Here is a 15,699-nt window from a genome sequence, read left to right on the forward strand (position 1 = left end):
TCTGCATTTTCAGACGAGGATAGAAACCATGTGGCATATCCCCTTCATAGTGATTTGAGCAAAGGGTCAAGTCCCACGGCACAAAACTGTTGCCTGTGATGCTTCTAGGGTCCTAGGAAAATGAATGAGCCAAGGTCACGTAAGTGTGTTTGTGCATCAGGCTCTTTAGAGAAGCCAGCGGTATGATATGACACAGTCTTCAGGACAAGGCAAATTAAAGAGCCAGAAACGAAAGATAGGATATTTGGTTTGAAACATGCAGTGGCCCACTTATGTCTTCGTGTGATCTTGGGCCAAGTTGTGTTTTGCTTTCTCAATTTCTCCGTTTGTCATCTCCATGCTTTTTCCTCTGATTGTCATTTCCTTTCAGAAATAGTCAGAATTCTCACGGCTAAGTGAGGGTGAATGTATTTTAGAAAGCAGTCCTTGCCAAAATAAAAGATCATTTGTAATCACAAAATGTCCCGCACTTCCCCAGTGTCTGAAGAAGTGGCCACTCACCCGACACTTTAATATGAAGGAGGGCACTCTCCTTGAACGTTGACTTTGTGCCTTGCTTTGCAGTGGGACGCTTCGTCTGGGCTGTCTTTTCTCTAGCTGTTGTGCCTTAACCTGTGCGAGCAAGCTTGTTCTCTTCTTAAGCATTTTATATGATAATGACAACACATTCCAAAGAATGGTCTAGAAAATATATATTTTTTTTGTCTTCAAATATTCTCCCCGGACACACCCACGAGTCTCTGACAGCACTATTGTGGAACACATCGACACTCAGACCATCAGAAGTCAATGGAAGCTGACAACATGCTTTAACCTAAATTGTAAAGACTGTTGTCTGGCTATTCAAGTCAAAACCAGAGTTTACATAACCACCTAGCATGGTTTCTGGTTATGTAAAATGTGACTGAATATCTGAATCCTGGATCAAAAGCTTCCTCCACATGAATGGTTTAGTTAGGAGGGGGGAAAAAAACCCAAGACTGAACTGTGCCAATGCAAGCATGGATCATTTCACATTTTGCTTTGTGAAAGAGCAGAAAGTAAAGACAAATGAGGGATATGCACAGGGCACATCAGAACACCAGGTCAGTGGAAAAAATCAGCCTGGAAAATGTGGGGGAGAGAAGCAGATGACTCAAAGGAAAGTCACGAAAACCTGGCAAGCTTTCAAGACAGGTTAAATAACAGGGGAAGAGCGATGCTTGACTTGCAGACAAACAACTGAAAAACTATAAAGTCACTTCTTCAAGTGCTTGTTGAGCGTCTACTAGGAGCTGTGCATCTTTTAGGCCCAAAGTTCTGGCCATGGGGAAGGTGTAAAGAAATATGTGTTTTCATCCTTGATGGTGAAGAGTTTCTACAGGTGTGAAAACAGAACGCCATCACAGGGGCTAAGTACACACAAGGGGGCTGATTGAAAACTATAAATGCCCAACACGTAAGGCAGCAAAAATAAATACTATGGGGGCTCTCAGGGTTAGGAGAGAGAAATGCTCACTCTGAATCTGAGATGAGCTTTGCAATGACGGGAGCAATTTGTGCAGATAGAAGTGTCCCAGGAAGAAGTAGAGCCTAGGCGAAGGTTTAAAGATGGGGACAAGCATGGAAAGTGTGAGGGCATGCCAGGGGACCTGCCTGGCAGGGGGGAAGGTGGGTGTTGTGGCTGGATTAAGGATGGTGTTGAGTTTGGCCATGACTCAATTGGCAACAGAACCAAAAAGTCACAGTTATAGTGACACTTGATATAGCATAAGGGTACAATGTTTATTAAATGGTAAAAATTGAACAGAAAAGTGGCATTAAAAACAAGGGGCGGTGGTAGCGAGAATCTGTGACCACCGAATACATCCTGTCATACACAGCAAATTAACTTCTATGGGCCTCAGTATTCTCGCCTGTAAAATGGGGCTAATAGCTTACGTCATAGGATTGTTAAAACAATAAAACCGGGTTGACATAAAAAGAAGTTGTCAGGGCAGTGCTGCAGTGAAATGTGAAAAGCCTGGGCTTTGAAGTCAATAACCCTAGGCAAAAATCCTTGCTTCTTTCCTAACTTTTTCTCCTTGGCTAAATTATTTAAGCCCCTTCAGCCTGTTTTATCATTTAAAAATTGGGTATAATAGTATCTATCTGCAGGGCAGGGGTGATTAGACAAACACATAGAAAGTGCCTGGAATAAAACAAGCCCTTGACAGAGGAAGCTCTTGTTATGATTAAGCCCTTGTAGAAGGAGCTGTTTTCTTAATAAGGAGAATTTGTCTACTGGCTTTGAATGGATGGAAGGAAATCGAGCAGAGGTTCGTTAAACTGTTTGAGATGGCTGAGTTTGAGTGGAGAGCGAGACAGGATAGTATGTGTCCCTTGAACAACTCCATCAAGGGGACTGAAGGCCACCTGGGATGGCTAGAGCCCAGGTGACTTCAGAATTTCTGTGTGGAAGGAGCGTGGGATCACAATGTAATTAGAAAAGGGCCAGTGAAATTGAGGATTTGTCTTGAAGTTGTTTCACATAGAAATCACATTGATTTAACTTAGGTGTGTGTTTGTTTAGGAATTCAAAAGACTCCAAGAGACAAGCCTTGGTCCTGACACCTGTCCAGAGTGGAAATGTACAAATAACATAAGACCTCTCAGTTATGGGGAATATACTGTGATACATGTGTATAGTAACAATCCAAATGGTATCTAAAGTGGTATATAGATACAGTGACTATCCAGATGGTACCTAAGAGCTCGGTTCTCCTGAGAGGTTCACTGCAGACCCTTCCTTCTGCTCCTTTGCTCCCTTTCTTTATTTCTTCTCCCCTGACATGTTCTATTAAAATATTTCTGGTTTCTGTTCTCCCGCTGGTAGGTTTTTCAGACTTCTGTTAGTTAGATGTCAGATCTCCTAAATTTCTGTTCTAGTCCCTTGTCTTATCTGTCTTTTTTCTTTTTTTTTTCTGGCAGCTGGCCAGGACAGAGATGGAACCCTGGACCTCAGTGCTATCAGCACTATGCTCTAACCAACTGAGCTAACCGGCCAGCTCATCTTATCTTATTTGTCTTATCACGAGTACATTCTGGGAGAGTTGCTCAACTTTGCTTTAGAAACCGTAAATGTCTTTTTAATCTAGGCAATTATACTTTTAATCCCTAAAAATCTATTTCTTGTTCTTCGATTTTTCACAGCTTCTCATTGTTATTTTTTAGATGTAATAGCTTCTTGGATCTCTTTTAATAATAATTGGATTGGTTACAACATGTCTTTTTTGCTTTTGGAATTTTCTGTGTTTCTTCTGAGTTAGTTATTTTGCTTAGTTATCTTGTTACTTATTTATCTTTGTGCTATTGTGTACTCTTTCTACACCTGATGGTCCTTGATTGTATGTTTGCATTTAGGAAAAAAGTTTTGGGTAGTTAGTTTGGGTTTCCTCCGTCGTGTGGCTGTGCAATGTCTTCCCAGTGGGAGGCTGGTATACTTTAGTTAAGAGAAGGTGTTACTCGGGGACATCAGTCAATAGCCAAAGCACAAGCATTATCTTTCCTGTATTTTGTTCAGTTTGATTTGCAGAAGTATCGATATTTTACTCCAAATAAAACCTGGTCCCTGAGAACGAGGGTGGAAAGAGGAGGTGAGGGTGGGGATTTGGGGCGGTGCACAGGTGCAGTTTAGAGATATCCCGTTGATCTCCCACCTTTCACTCCTACCTGGATAGAATCTGCTGACTCTGAGCCCACAGCCCTCTTTAGAGCTTGAGGTTCTGCTGGGTAGACTCCATTCTACTCCTCATCTCCTCCCTTAAAGGTAGCAGCTTCTTGAATGTCTTTCTTTTGTCTGCCTGACGCTATTCACGTTCCATGTTCTAGCTATTTGTTGAAATTGGTTGAAATCTCTCCTTTGCTGGTGACTATCCTCTTCACTTTTATGGTGGGTTCCATTCTGTACTTCTACACTGTTTTTATTCAGGGGGCTTCAGGAGGACTTGAGGCACATCCATTTGCATGGTCTGCACGATGAACTGGAAGTCCTATGGGGAAAATTTGACCTCCTAAACTGCAACCTTGCCAAGCAAGTGCATCGATTTTACTTCACAGATGAAGGCACTGTGGGATCAGCATGATTCAGGAACTGGTCCCGAGGTTACACAGCCAGCAAATGGCTAGGCTGATACTCAAACTGGTTACAATACTTCTAAATACTCTCTTCCAAAGAGCAGATCTGTGGAAATCATTTTCTCAAAATGTGTAAGGGAGAGTTGTCTTTTTGTTTTGATTATTGGAAGACAAGGCTGAGCCTTGAGAGACAGAAGATAGGGGGATATGTGGGCGGGCTCTGGCTTCTACATACATCTGGAGTCAGAGCCTGAGTTCTAGTCCTCTAGACGAGACGTCCTGCTAACTACACAGTCTTTGGCCCATTTTGAGCTCTGTTTCTTTGTCTAGAAAACAAGCTTTGGTATTCTAGTTGTTGATGTTTCTTTCAAAAAGAACATTTTAGAATTCTCTTGCATTTCGTTGCAGGTTTTGAGAATTTCCTAATTGTTGGCTTCCCAGGAAAGTAGAGTCATCTCCCCTCCTTCCATGCAAAAGCCAATATAGAGCAGAAAAAAACTTGTAGGAATGTAGAAAAAGCTCTATCTCTTGGTAATCAAAGACATTTATTAAGTGCCTACATGTGCAAGGTGCTCTGTGTCTTAGAATCCCATCCCTTCTTGGAGAGGGGCAGTGGTAGATTTCCCAGGAAGCTAATGAAATGTAAGCCTCAAGGCTCCTCACTTGTACAGCCACTTCCAAAATTTTATTTTTAATTTTGAATTCTGAAAGAGGGACCCCAAATGGTATAAACTTTAGGCACTATGAAATTTGGATCCTTTCATAGTTGGCAGGAATTTGGTGTGTAAAGGATGGAGAGAGAATATCAGCTTCCTTATGATATGACAGCCTGATAAAGCATAGTACAAAAGCAAACAGGAAACTGGAAATTCTTTGATGAGTGTGATTTGTCGGCCAAGTCAGATAATTCAGACACAATGTCCAGTTCAGTCTTGATTTATCTCCATGGCCCAAGTCTCTATTATGATGGCTAACTCTCCTTGCATTTCTATAGAATAGGTTTGTGTTAAAGCCAGTAGGCTGTCCACACCAGGGGAGAACTGGGAGGGAGGTGTTCATAAGGAGATTCTCCTTTTTTTATTTTTGGGGAACACGCTTAAGGCTGAGAACCAAGCAGAACAGTTTATGTTGGAAAAGTAAAGTGGCAATTCTTTGCATTTAGTTGATCCTGGCCCTCTGGGAATAGCTTAGCTGAAATGTGGTAGGATATTTTCTCCTGGTAGATGACAAGTTTCAAAAATACCTTCCATGCATCAGAATTTTCTAAATGCATCTCTGCTTACGGTGAGGCTGAGAGAAGAAATTTCACTTAGGAAATTCCAGTCATTTAAAAAAGAAGTTCTTAAGGGACTTGCTAGAAAATTGGAAAAGGGGCGAGGTATATCAACATATGTATTAGAGTCTGCAAAATCAGCAGGTTCCACGCCTGTGATGTAGTATGATGACAACCAAGGCAAATATGGAAGTAAGGGAAGTAGGTTTTGTGTTAAGCCACGCTGAACAAAAACTGTTTTTCAACATTTTCTTAAGTAAACCACCCAAGCTGAAATCAAACACTAAGATTTTTAAGATAACGATTCAGGGGTATTTTGACACAGTGCTTAGGGCATTAATGGTTATGCAAATCATCCCGTACCACGTGAGAGTCCTTCATTGCCAATGTCTTGGTTAGGAATCTTTTGGTGACAAGTGACAGAAAAATGAACTCAAATCAACTTATGCATAAAAGTCATTTATTGGCCCACATAATTGAAGAATGCAGGGCAACTGACTCAGATGGATTTAGCAGTTCAATGTCATTAGGATGATATTATCTCTACCTCATCTCATAGTCATGGTCATGTGTGTGTTAGTAGTGACTGGATGGCTACAGTAGCCCTAGCTCAAGTTTGTTCACTGAGATGCCAAGTTTAGGAGATGCTACTGAAGTAATTCAGAAAAGATTTTGTATTGGCAAGTGTGTCAGGTAGGATTCTGCAGCATAAAAAGTCATAGGAAATCCAAGTCAAACTAGACTCAAGAAGGAGAATGTATTAGCTCACATACCTAGATGCCTATGGAAGTTTTGATTTTGGGGACAGCTTGCTTTACAGCTCAGTGTCCAGAAGATTCCTTCCTTGGCAGCGCTTTCTGTGGATGTCAGCTGCCTTCATTGTCCAACTCCTTTCATGGGAGCAAGATGGTGATAGCAACCTACACCTCACATCTTCACACGATCCAGTCCAGAGGAAGAGGGGAAGTTTTTCTTCTGCTCGGTTCATGTTATCCTTGAAGGAATCATTTTGCCAGGCAGATGGCCTATCTCAACTGGAGTACGGTTATCATGGACTTTTGCTGGAATTAAGCCCACCCTGGAGGGCAATGCCACCCAAACCACTGAATTGAAAACAGGGCTCTGCAACCAAAAGGAGAGGGCATGGATATTTAGCAACAAACAGCAAATGCTTGTTATAAAACAAATGCCCATGACAAGCGTCATGTTTTGTTGGTGATCTGAACATTAGCAAAGAAAAAAGGCAAAGGGAAAGGGTATTAGTCAGGGTTCTCCAGAGAAATAGAACCTATAAGGTATTGCTCATGAACTCTATCTATCTATCTGTCTGTCTGTCTGTCTGTCTGTCTGTCTGTCTGTCTGTCTGTCATCTGTTTAGAATGAGTTTTATTGTAAGGAATTGGCTCATGCAATTATGGAGGCTGAAAAGTCCCACAATCTGGTGTCTGTAAGCTGGAGACCCAGGAAAGCCAGTGTTATAGTTTCAGTCCAGGTCTGAGAACCAGGAGAGCTGTTGGTGTAAATCCCAGTCCAAGGGCAAAAGAAGACCAATGTTTCAGCTCAAGCAGTCTAGCAGAGAGAGAGAATTCCTCCTTTCTCTGCCTTTTTGTTCCATTTGGCCCTGGGGCCTGAGGTTGGATGATGTGCACCCGCATTAGAGAGGGCCATCTGCTTTACTCAGTCCACCAATTCAAATGTTAATCTCTTCCAGAAACACCCTCACAGACATATTCAGAATAATGTTTAACCAGATATCGAGCATCCTGTGGCCTGGTCAAGTTGACCTGTAAAATTAACCTTCAAAGAGGGGGAGGGCAAAAGAATAAAATGGGCATTGATAAAGTACCTACTATACCAACCAGGCATTCTTAAAGCCTCCCATCAACTCTACTTACAGGTGGGATAAAGTATCATATCTAAGAGCACGTGGCAGAAGTGATGGAGACAGCTTTCCAACTCAAGACTGCCTATTTCAAATCTCAGTAATGATGCTTTGCTGAAATAAGAGCCTGGATTAGAATTACACAATGAAAGCTGTATTCTAGCTATAGATATACAAGTATCTTTGGGCCAGTGGTTCTCAAAGTGTGCTTTTTAGGACATCTGCAAGGTCCTCTCTTTTCAGCCACATCTGTATGAAGCCGGATTTTCTTCAGAGATTTCCACTGAGACAACACTTTGCAACAGATTAAATGCAGAAGCAGATATGAGAATCCAGCTGTTTTCTATTAAGCCAGACATTAAATAGATTTGCAAAAAATGTAAAACAATGACACTCTTTCCTGTACATCTTTTTTTGGTTTTGGAAAATAGAGTTGTTTTTTTTTTAAACAACATTTATACTACTAGTGTTAATATGTAATAGATTTGCTATTTTAAATGATTGAATAGATACACATTTAAAAATTTCTCTTTTAATTTTTAAACAATAGTTCTTTGGGGTCCTCTACAAATGTTAAGAGTATAAAGGGATACTGAGATAAAAAATTTGAGAACTGCTGTATACACAGGTGGCAGATCTCAAAAAATAATTCTCAGGTAGAAGTTTCCAGGTATTTGACCTTAGCATGATGCGGACTTTGCTTTGCAAACAACTGGACTTTTGTCTTTTAAAAAATGGATGGTTTATTTTACAAGGTAAAACTAGAGCATGAATTTTTGATAGTCTTTTATTAGTCATTGGGTTCAAATCACATTCCCACCCAACTTTACTTTAAAAAAAGACAGATGCTTGATTTGGGCTTTGGGAGTGGAGCTACTGAGACCTGGAGCCAGCAGAGGAGGTGAGAACATCACGTCCAGAAAGAACAGCGTGATCGCAGCAGGAAATGTTATGTGCCAAACACCTTTTCAGCGAAAAAAGGCCAAGAGGAGTTAATGTCCATGATGAAATGAACAGGGTGTGTTTTAAAATTTTATTTAATTTTTCACCTTCACTCTCTGTTCTACTCAGCCTTTGCCAGAAGGAGTTTCAAAGGGAAAAAACAAGCATGAAGAGAGAATAGGAAGCTGCAGACCAGGAAATTTAGATTAGGTACGAATTTCTCGAATAATCAAGAATGCTGGGTATTTCTACATCTAGAAGACTAGCAGATGCTTAAACTGTTTTATGAAAGTGCAATCCAGTGGTAGAGGCTCTTTTAAAATTCCTTAACAACTGGGAGTATTATCTCCCAGTTTAGTAACTTAAAATGATTAAGAATGGCTTAGCCTTCAAAGCAAATTCCAGATTGTTCGATTAGTCATGCAAAGTGCTGGATGTTTCGTCATGTAAGAAACAGAAGTGTTTATTAGCTGTTGAGCTAAATTAAGCCCCTTTCATATCTTCGTGAAAAGGTGAAAGTTCATTTTATTTTCAACTTTGCATCTGTGGCAAATCACATTTACAAGTTTTTGAAATTCTGAACAAAAGTCTAAACTTAGGAACTCAGGAAGCAGAGTCTCAGTGGGGTTTGCTGCTGAAGAAGCTCTTACAGAGGATGCAGCTATGAGTTGATCTCTAGACTCTGGGGATCTTGACAGCCAGGTTGCCCTGATTGAAATTGAGGCTTGGAGAATGGGGCCTTTCCTCCCAGGTCTCAGGATAAGAGCAGCCTGAGGGATTTGAGAAGAAATTGACTAAAGCCTTAAGGAAGCAGAGTGACTTGAAATCTGCAGCAGAACACGCAATGCAACAGAAATAGGATATATTTTAGAGACAGTTTATGCTCAGTGAAAATAATTCAGGGACAATAGCTGACTATATCTCATTTCTAAAATTTTTCTTACAATTAATACCCATTTAGAATTCAATTTTCACTCACATTTTATTGTTTTCAAGGCTCTTATGAGGTATACTGTGGGAAACAAAATATAAATGCTATGGTCCTAGCCTTTAAGAAATCTACAATCCGGAAGGAAAATGAAACACATGCAAATGTTTACCATCTATGACAGAGTGTGATAAATACTAAATTAAAAACACCAAGTGCTTTGGGATTGCAGAAAAAGGAGAGTTTGATACTAATTAGGAGATTCAGGAAAGTTTGTATAGAGTATGCAATATTTGAATTGGATCTTACAAAGGATGAGGTTTGAAACAGAGAAAATGGATGAAAGAGCATTTCTGATCAATAGAGCAATTTAACAGTGTCATGATATTGTTGGGCATTTTGGACAATCAGAGGGTGCCTGACATAATCCTGCCTCTGCTAAGGATGACCGCTCTGTTTATGACTCTGGTGGCCCTAGGAGGACATGTGTTGTGTCATGTGACTCTGCTCCTATTGGCCAAGTTAGTTGGACCAGACAGGGGCAGCTGATCTGAAAGTAGCCAATTCATAGCTGGCCCATGTCCTGGCCTGAAAAGCTCCACACAGACAGGGAAGAAGAGCTGGGTTGATCAAGGTATTGATCATGGGAAATTTCGTCATGAAATAAAGAGAGAATCAGCAATTAGCTTTCGAAAGCGAAGATGAGAGTATGTGTGTACCAGGAGAAACCAGGAGGTAGGGAAGACGTTGAGGTTATGAAGAATCAGAAACTATATAGTAGAAAAAAGTGTAGATAATAGAGGGTGGGGAGGCCAGATAGGACCTGCAATGGGTAGAGTAAAGCTGTGCCATGTCATGTGCAGAATGCTAGAGAAAGGTTTCCCCATGACCGCTGCCAACGTCTGGAGCTGCCTTGGCTTTAGAGCCATGTTCTAGCTCCAGTCCCTGCATGGGATATTTGTCTTTCCTGTTGCATTGCATGTTCGTGACATAGAACTCAATTATTTCTGTTGGACTGGGTAAACCCCGAAGAGTCCAACTAAGCCATCTTATGTGGCTGGAACAGAGGGACAGGGATGGGTGTGCAGAGCAGTGGAAAGAACAATTGGTGCCAGTTGTAGAGGTCATGGCATTCTAGTACATCTTGATGGCTTTTGTCTGTTCTCTGCCAGGACATGCCTAGATTTAAAGATGCATTAGACAAAGTTCCCAATCTCAAGAAATTTACCACGCAGAATTAGGCAGAGACAATACAGACACATAAATAGCTATCATTGAAGAGTGACATATAAAATATTGGATCCGCCAAAGAGGTATAAACCCTGCGATGGGGAAGAGGGACTGTTTAGGAAGGCTTCCCAGACAAGGTGGCAATTCTAAGGACTTTAAATATTACTGTGATTCCATGAAAGAGTTTTGAGCAGGAAGATAAACTGTATAGCTAGATGTTAGAGAAAAGTGACTTTAGCCTAAAGACTCTTGGATGAAGGGGATGCTTTAATCAAGGAGATTAGTTTCAATGGTTGGGAGGATAATTCAGTAGGAGGGCGGTGTGGTTGTTTCATCTCAGAGATGTGAGAACCCAGCCCTAGACTTGTTCTAATGAATAGCATCTGGCTTATTGAGACAGTTTCTACTCTGGGCTTAAGTAACTGAAAAAAAAATGAGTTTTTCAGGAATAAACAAGGGATTGTAATCTAGGATATGCATGCTAGAATGGATCATAGATCTATCCACGGCAAGGGGAAACTTTTAAAGGAAAATTGAGGAAGGGTACATAAGTTGTTCTGGAACAATTATCCTTGGCCACAAGGATCAATAACAAAGGTGACATCAGTTTAAGGCTGGATAGCCAATTGCAGGACAGATGTCCTTGCAGAAGAATTCTTTGTGTAAGGTTGTGGTGGCCTTTGTGCAAGGTTGTGGTTTTCAAAGAATTCTTGTAATAATTTTTATCATAGGCATGTGTACGTGAGAGCCCCTCTTTTATGGCCTCCCGACTCCATCCCATTAGGTTTGGCATAAGTGGCTCCATTCTGATTCTGACAATTTTACAGTGTAACTGGTGGCAAGACTGCTGTCTCAGCAGCCTGAGTAGAAGAACAGAACTTTCCCTGTGGCCCCTGGTAAAGTCCTGGAGGGAACTGCTCACCTGGCTGACTCTGTTCATGTGCCCTTTCCTTACCAGTCACTGTGGCTCAAGGATCAACATGTGGATTGATTGCAGATCAACCCTGCAGTCTGTGGGTAGCGTCAGTTCCACCTCGACCACAAGCAGAGAGTGAGAAAGGGATGGTTTGCTGGAGTAAAGCAGGGCTGTTCTCAGAAGAAAGGAGAAGGGATGCAGGGCAGGCAGAACAACAGATTCTACTGCAGCTACTAATGTTTATGTGCAAATGTGCCTACCAGCTTGTCCTTGTGGGATGGTGAAGGCTAAGGAGCTGGGAAGCCATGGGGACCTGCTAAAGAAGGGTGAGCAGGCAGCTCGAGTCCAGGAAGGCTGCGGAACTGCCAAAGGCACTCGTCACAATTTTGCCTCAGGCTGGTCAAAGCCCCGTGAGTCCCTGAGAGTGACTATAACCGTGAGAAAAGAACATCCATAAAAATCCACAGGTAGAATAAAAAATAACCAAGCAAATTGGGAACTCTATACAGAATGTATCAGCTGTTCGATGAGCCATGCAATATTCTTAATTAATTAAAACGTTTTTCTGGATTCTTTTGAATCTTTGGTGTATGTAAGTTATATGCATAACCTGTGTTGTTCTTGCAGCAGGTGTGGTTATTGATTTATTTATTGTTTGTTGATTCTATGGAAATAAAGGGATTTTTTTTATTTCTTAGGTAATTGTTTCCTTATTTCATCATTTTTGTTTGCTTTCAGTTTGCCTGGAGTTGTGGTAAACAGAATGTAATGTGGCTGAATTTGGTGTGTTCGTTATGGTTGTTTACACTCGATGAAGAGTGCCAGTTATACCAATCCTTCCATGGAGGCACATTGTCCAAGAGCCCTCTCCCCTCCCAAGTCCATGCCTGTAGTCAGAGTCCTTTGGAAGCTTACAGTGGGCTGCACTGAGAGGCGGGCTAGCCTGTGCACACCTTGTAGTGAGCCAAGTCCAGGAATCTTGCTATCATTTTCTTAGCTGACCCTGGATGGCTAGGGAACCTTTAATTTTGTCAACAAACTTTGGGCACTGACAGTTAGGTCCTCAAGACTAATTAGTCAAGATGGTGGAATAGAGGGTCCCCAGCGTCACTCTCTCCCACAAATCAACCAATTTACAACTATAAATATGTAACAACAGCTGAGCTGGGGCTACTGGAGCTCAGGGGAAGAGCAGGAGAGGCCTGTGGAGTGCATGAAGGGGGAGAAGGCATGAGGAGACAAAGAAAAAACTGCTTGGAGCCTTTTCGGCCGCAGCCACTTTAAGGCTGGAACTGCCGAGTGCTTGGAGCAGGAGCCAGCAGAAGCTGCAGCTGTGCCCTTCAGATGGAGTTGCTTGGAGGTGGCAGGGGAGAAGAGGGTCTTGGTGGACCCCAGGACAGCAAGACCACTAAGAGGGTTCCCATGGACCCACGCAGGAGAGAGGAGCCAGAACAGCTGAAAAAGGGAAGCCACTCAGAGGCCGGTGAGTCATTGCAAGGGACTGGCACAGGGCCCATCCCATGGGAAGTGTTTGGAGCACGGGTGGTGGGGGAGATGGGCCCAGCAGGAGAACACTGTGACACAGCAAGGACAGCCAATCTGCCCCTCAAGAAGCGCAGGACCACTCAGAGAAGACTGGTTGGAAATGCAGAATTACATGGGGTGCAGTTTGATGAAAAGATTCAGGCCCAGATCAGAATTTTTACACAACCCAGGAGCACCAGGTCTCTGGAGAGCTGTAAGTACCTATAAGGTCAACCATTAAACCCTGAGCTGCACAAAAAGTCTTCCCTGGGGAAACAGCAGCAAAGCAGCAATTTAGCTCAGTCACATAGCTCAAGTACTGGTTCCCACAGGAAGTGCCCATATTTTAGAAGTAAGCAAAGGACAAAAAATTAGTTCTGGCCCAGGCACACCAACAGCACCTTGGGGCCCACCAGGGGACCTGTGGCATGGAGCCAGGGACCAGACCCCCTGCCCACAATCAGGCACACTGTCAGTGCCTTGGAGCCCCCCTGGGGGCCCAGGGTGTGGATCTGGGGACCAGACCACCCCACAACCAGGCACACCACTAGCACCAAGGAGCATGCCAAAAACATCACCTCCAAGCGGGTGGCAGACCACAGCCACCACAGTAACCACAGCTGCTGCAAAAGTGGCTAGAAGTCACAACCACCATGAAGATTGTCCACCAGCTACTGGAGTGCATTGACACAAGGAGAGTCACCAGCAGAGACCAAAGAAAAGAATAGGATGTCTCTCTCCACAAAGCCCATTCCAGAGTGACAGAAGAAGCATCTGCTCTGTGATAATATTGGGGGACCTGAACACACCTTTCAGCATTGGACAGATCATCTAGGCAACAAATCAACAGAGTAACCATTGGTCTTTCAGAGGGAGAGAAGAAATCTTAGGTTATCAGTGGTAGGAATGGGAAGGGAGAGGGGTATAGGGAGAGATTGAACAGGGGCATAAAGAATTAGTACAATTTGTAACAATACACATACTAGTAATATTGATTTTATCAACATATGTCAACCTTGATTCCCAAAAATATGTATAATCAATTATGATTCAATAAAAAAATAATAATAAAAGTAAATAAAAGACGAATTATTTTCCCCTATGCTGTGTCATCAGTTTCCCTGGCTGCCCCCAGGAAAACATTAGTTTCTGGCTGTGGCAGAGTTGGCCACTGGCCAGGCTTCTTCCTGGGATAACTTCCTTCTACCTAATAATCATGCTCTTAGCTCTGCTCTGGAGCTCTCAATTTCAGAGGTGCTCTGACTTCTAAAGCCAACAACTGTTTATTGAGATCTGTACTGTTTAATACAGTAGCCAGTATCCTCTTGTGGCTATTGAGCATTTGAAAAGTGATTTGTCCAAACTGAGATGTGCTGTAAGTATAAAATACATACTGGATTTCAAAGACTTAGTGTGCTATGGACTGAATTGTGTGCCCTCCAACCCCCAGTTCATATGTTGAAGCCCTGACCCCCAATGTGACATTATTTGGAGTAAGGAAATAATTAAGGTTAAATGAGGTCATAAGGGTGGAATCCTGATAGTATTAGTGCCTTTTTATGAAGAGACACCAGAGAAATCTTTCTCTCTGCCATGTGAACACACAGCAAGAAGGTGGCTGTCTGCAATCCAGGAAAAGAGCCCTCACCAGAACCCGGCCACTCTAGCACCTTAATCTGAGATTTCTAGCCTCCAGAACTGTGAGAAAATAAATTTCCATTGTTTAAGCCACTAAGTCTATGGCATTTTGTTTTGGCAACCCTAGCAAACTAATGCATAGTGTAAAAAAATAATATAAAATATCTAGTTAATATTTTTCTATTGATTAAATGTTGAAATAGTAATTCTTTGGATATATATTACTATAATATATTATATAATATAATAATATATTATATAATTTTTGATATATGTTACTATAATGTATTATATAATTATAATAAATCATTAAAATTAATTTTAGCAATTTTATTTCATTGTTTAAAAAGGTGGGCTACTGGAAAATTTAAAATTATGTATGTGGCTTGCATTACATTTCTACAGCACACTGGTGACTTAGACTCCTGGGTTATTATTAAATTGTTTTAAATTGTCTCATTGGTTACTGTTCAATCCCTGTTCATGAGGCATCTCTCAACTTCTCTCTGCTTTATGTAATTTTCTATTTTGTTTTCCTTTAATAGCCAGAACATTAAAATAGAACAAAACAAACACATAAAAACCCAAACAACATGAGCAAGAGATTTCTCTCCTCCTGATCTCTTTCTTGCCCTATGTCTTACATGTTGAAGCAAATATTGGAATAAACTTTAATATTCTCCCAGCATAAGAATGATTTTGCATTTTCTGTTTAGGTTTTGTTAGGTCAGACTTCTGACTCATTTTGCCACCAGGGATGTAGATATATCTCAGTGTCTTAAGATAAATCCTTTAGGTACTCTTAAAATGATACTTATTATGGCATGTCCGTGGGGAGACTGCCTTTAAATTTAGGTTTAAAATAAGAAAAAAGGCATAATGGATAGAGATATTCACTATGAGTAGGAAGATTATTTAAGTCCAGAAATTAAATCAAATCTAAAATCTCACCTTCTAGAAATCATTTTCATCCTTTCTACTTATTTTGGTCACATAAGAAGAAGCACATAACGCTTAACCTTTTGTTTTGCCTTACATCAGATTGTAAACTCTCTGAATTTTATGTCGTACATAAATTTGTTTTTTTCACACATCAATTTGTTGGGTAGATCTTCCTAGGTGTGATTAGACAATATTATTTTCATTTACCCAATCAGAAGGCCAAAGAAAGTAGATGGGACTTAAAGGGGAAGTTTTTAACATCAGTTTTCCATTTCTCTTTTTTGGTTTTTGGTTTTCATACATTCCCAAACTCAGATTTACCATGGTTG

The sequence above is a fragment of the Cynocephalus volans genome, chromosome 5 (genome assembly GCF_027409185.1).
Source record: "Cynocephalus volans isolate mCynVol1 chromosome 5, mCynVol1.pri, whole genome shotgun sequence".
Classification (NCBI taxonomy): domain Eukaryota; kingdom Metazoa; phylum Chordata; class Mammalia; order Dermoptera; family Cynocephalidae; genus Cynocephalus; species Cynocephalus volans.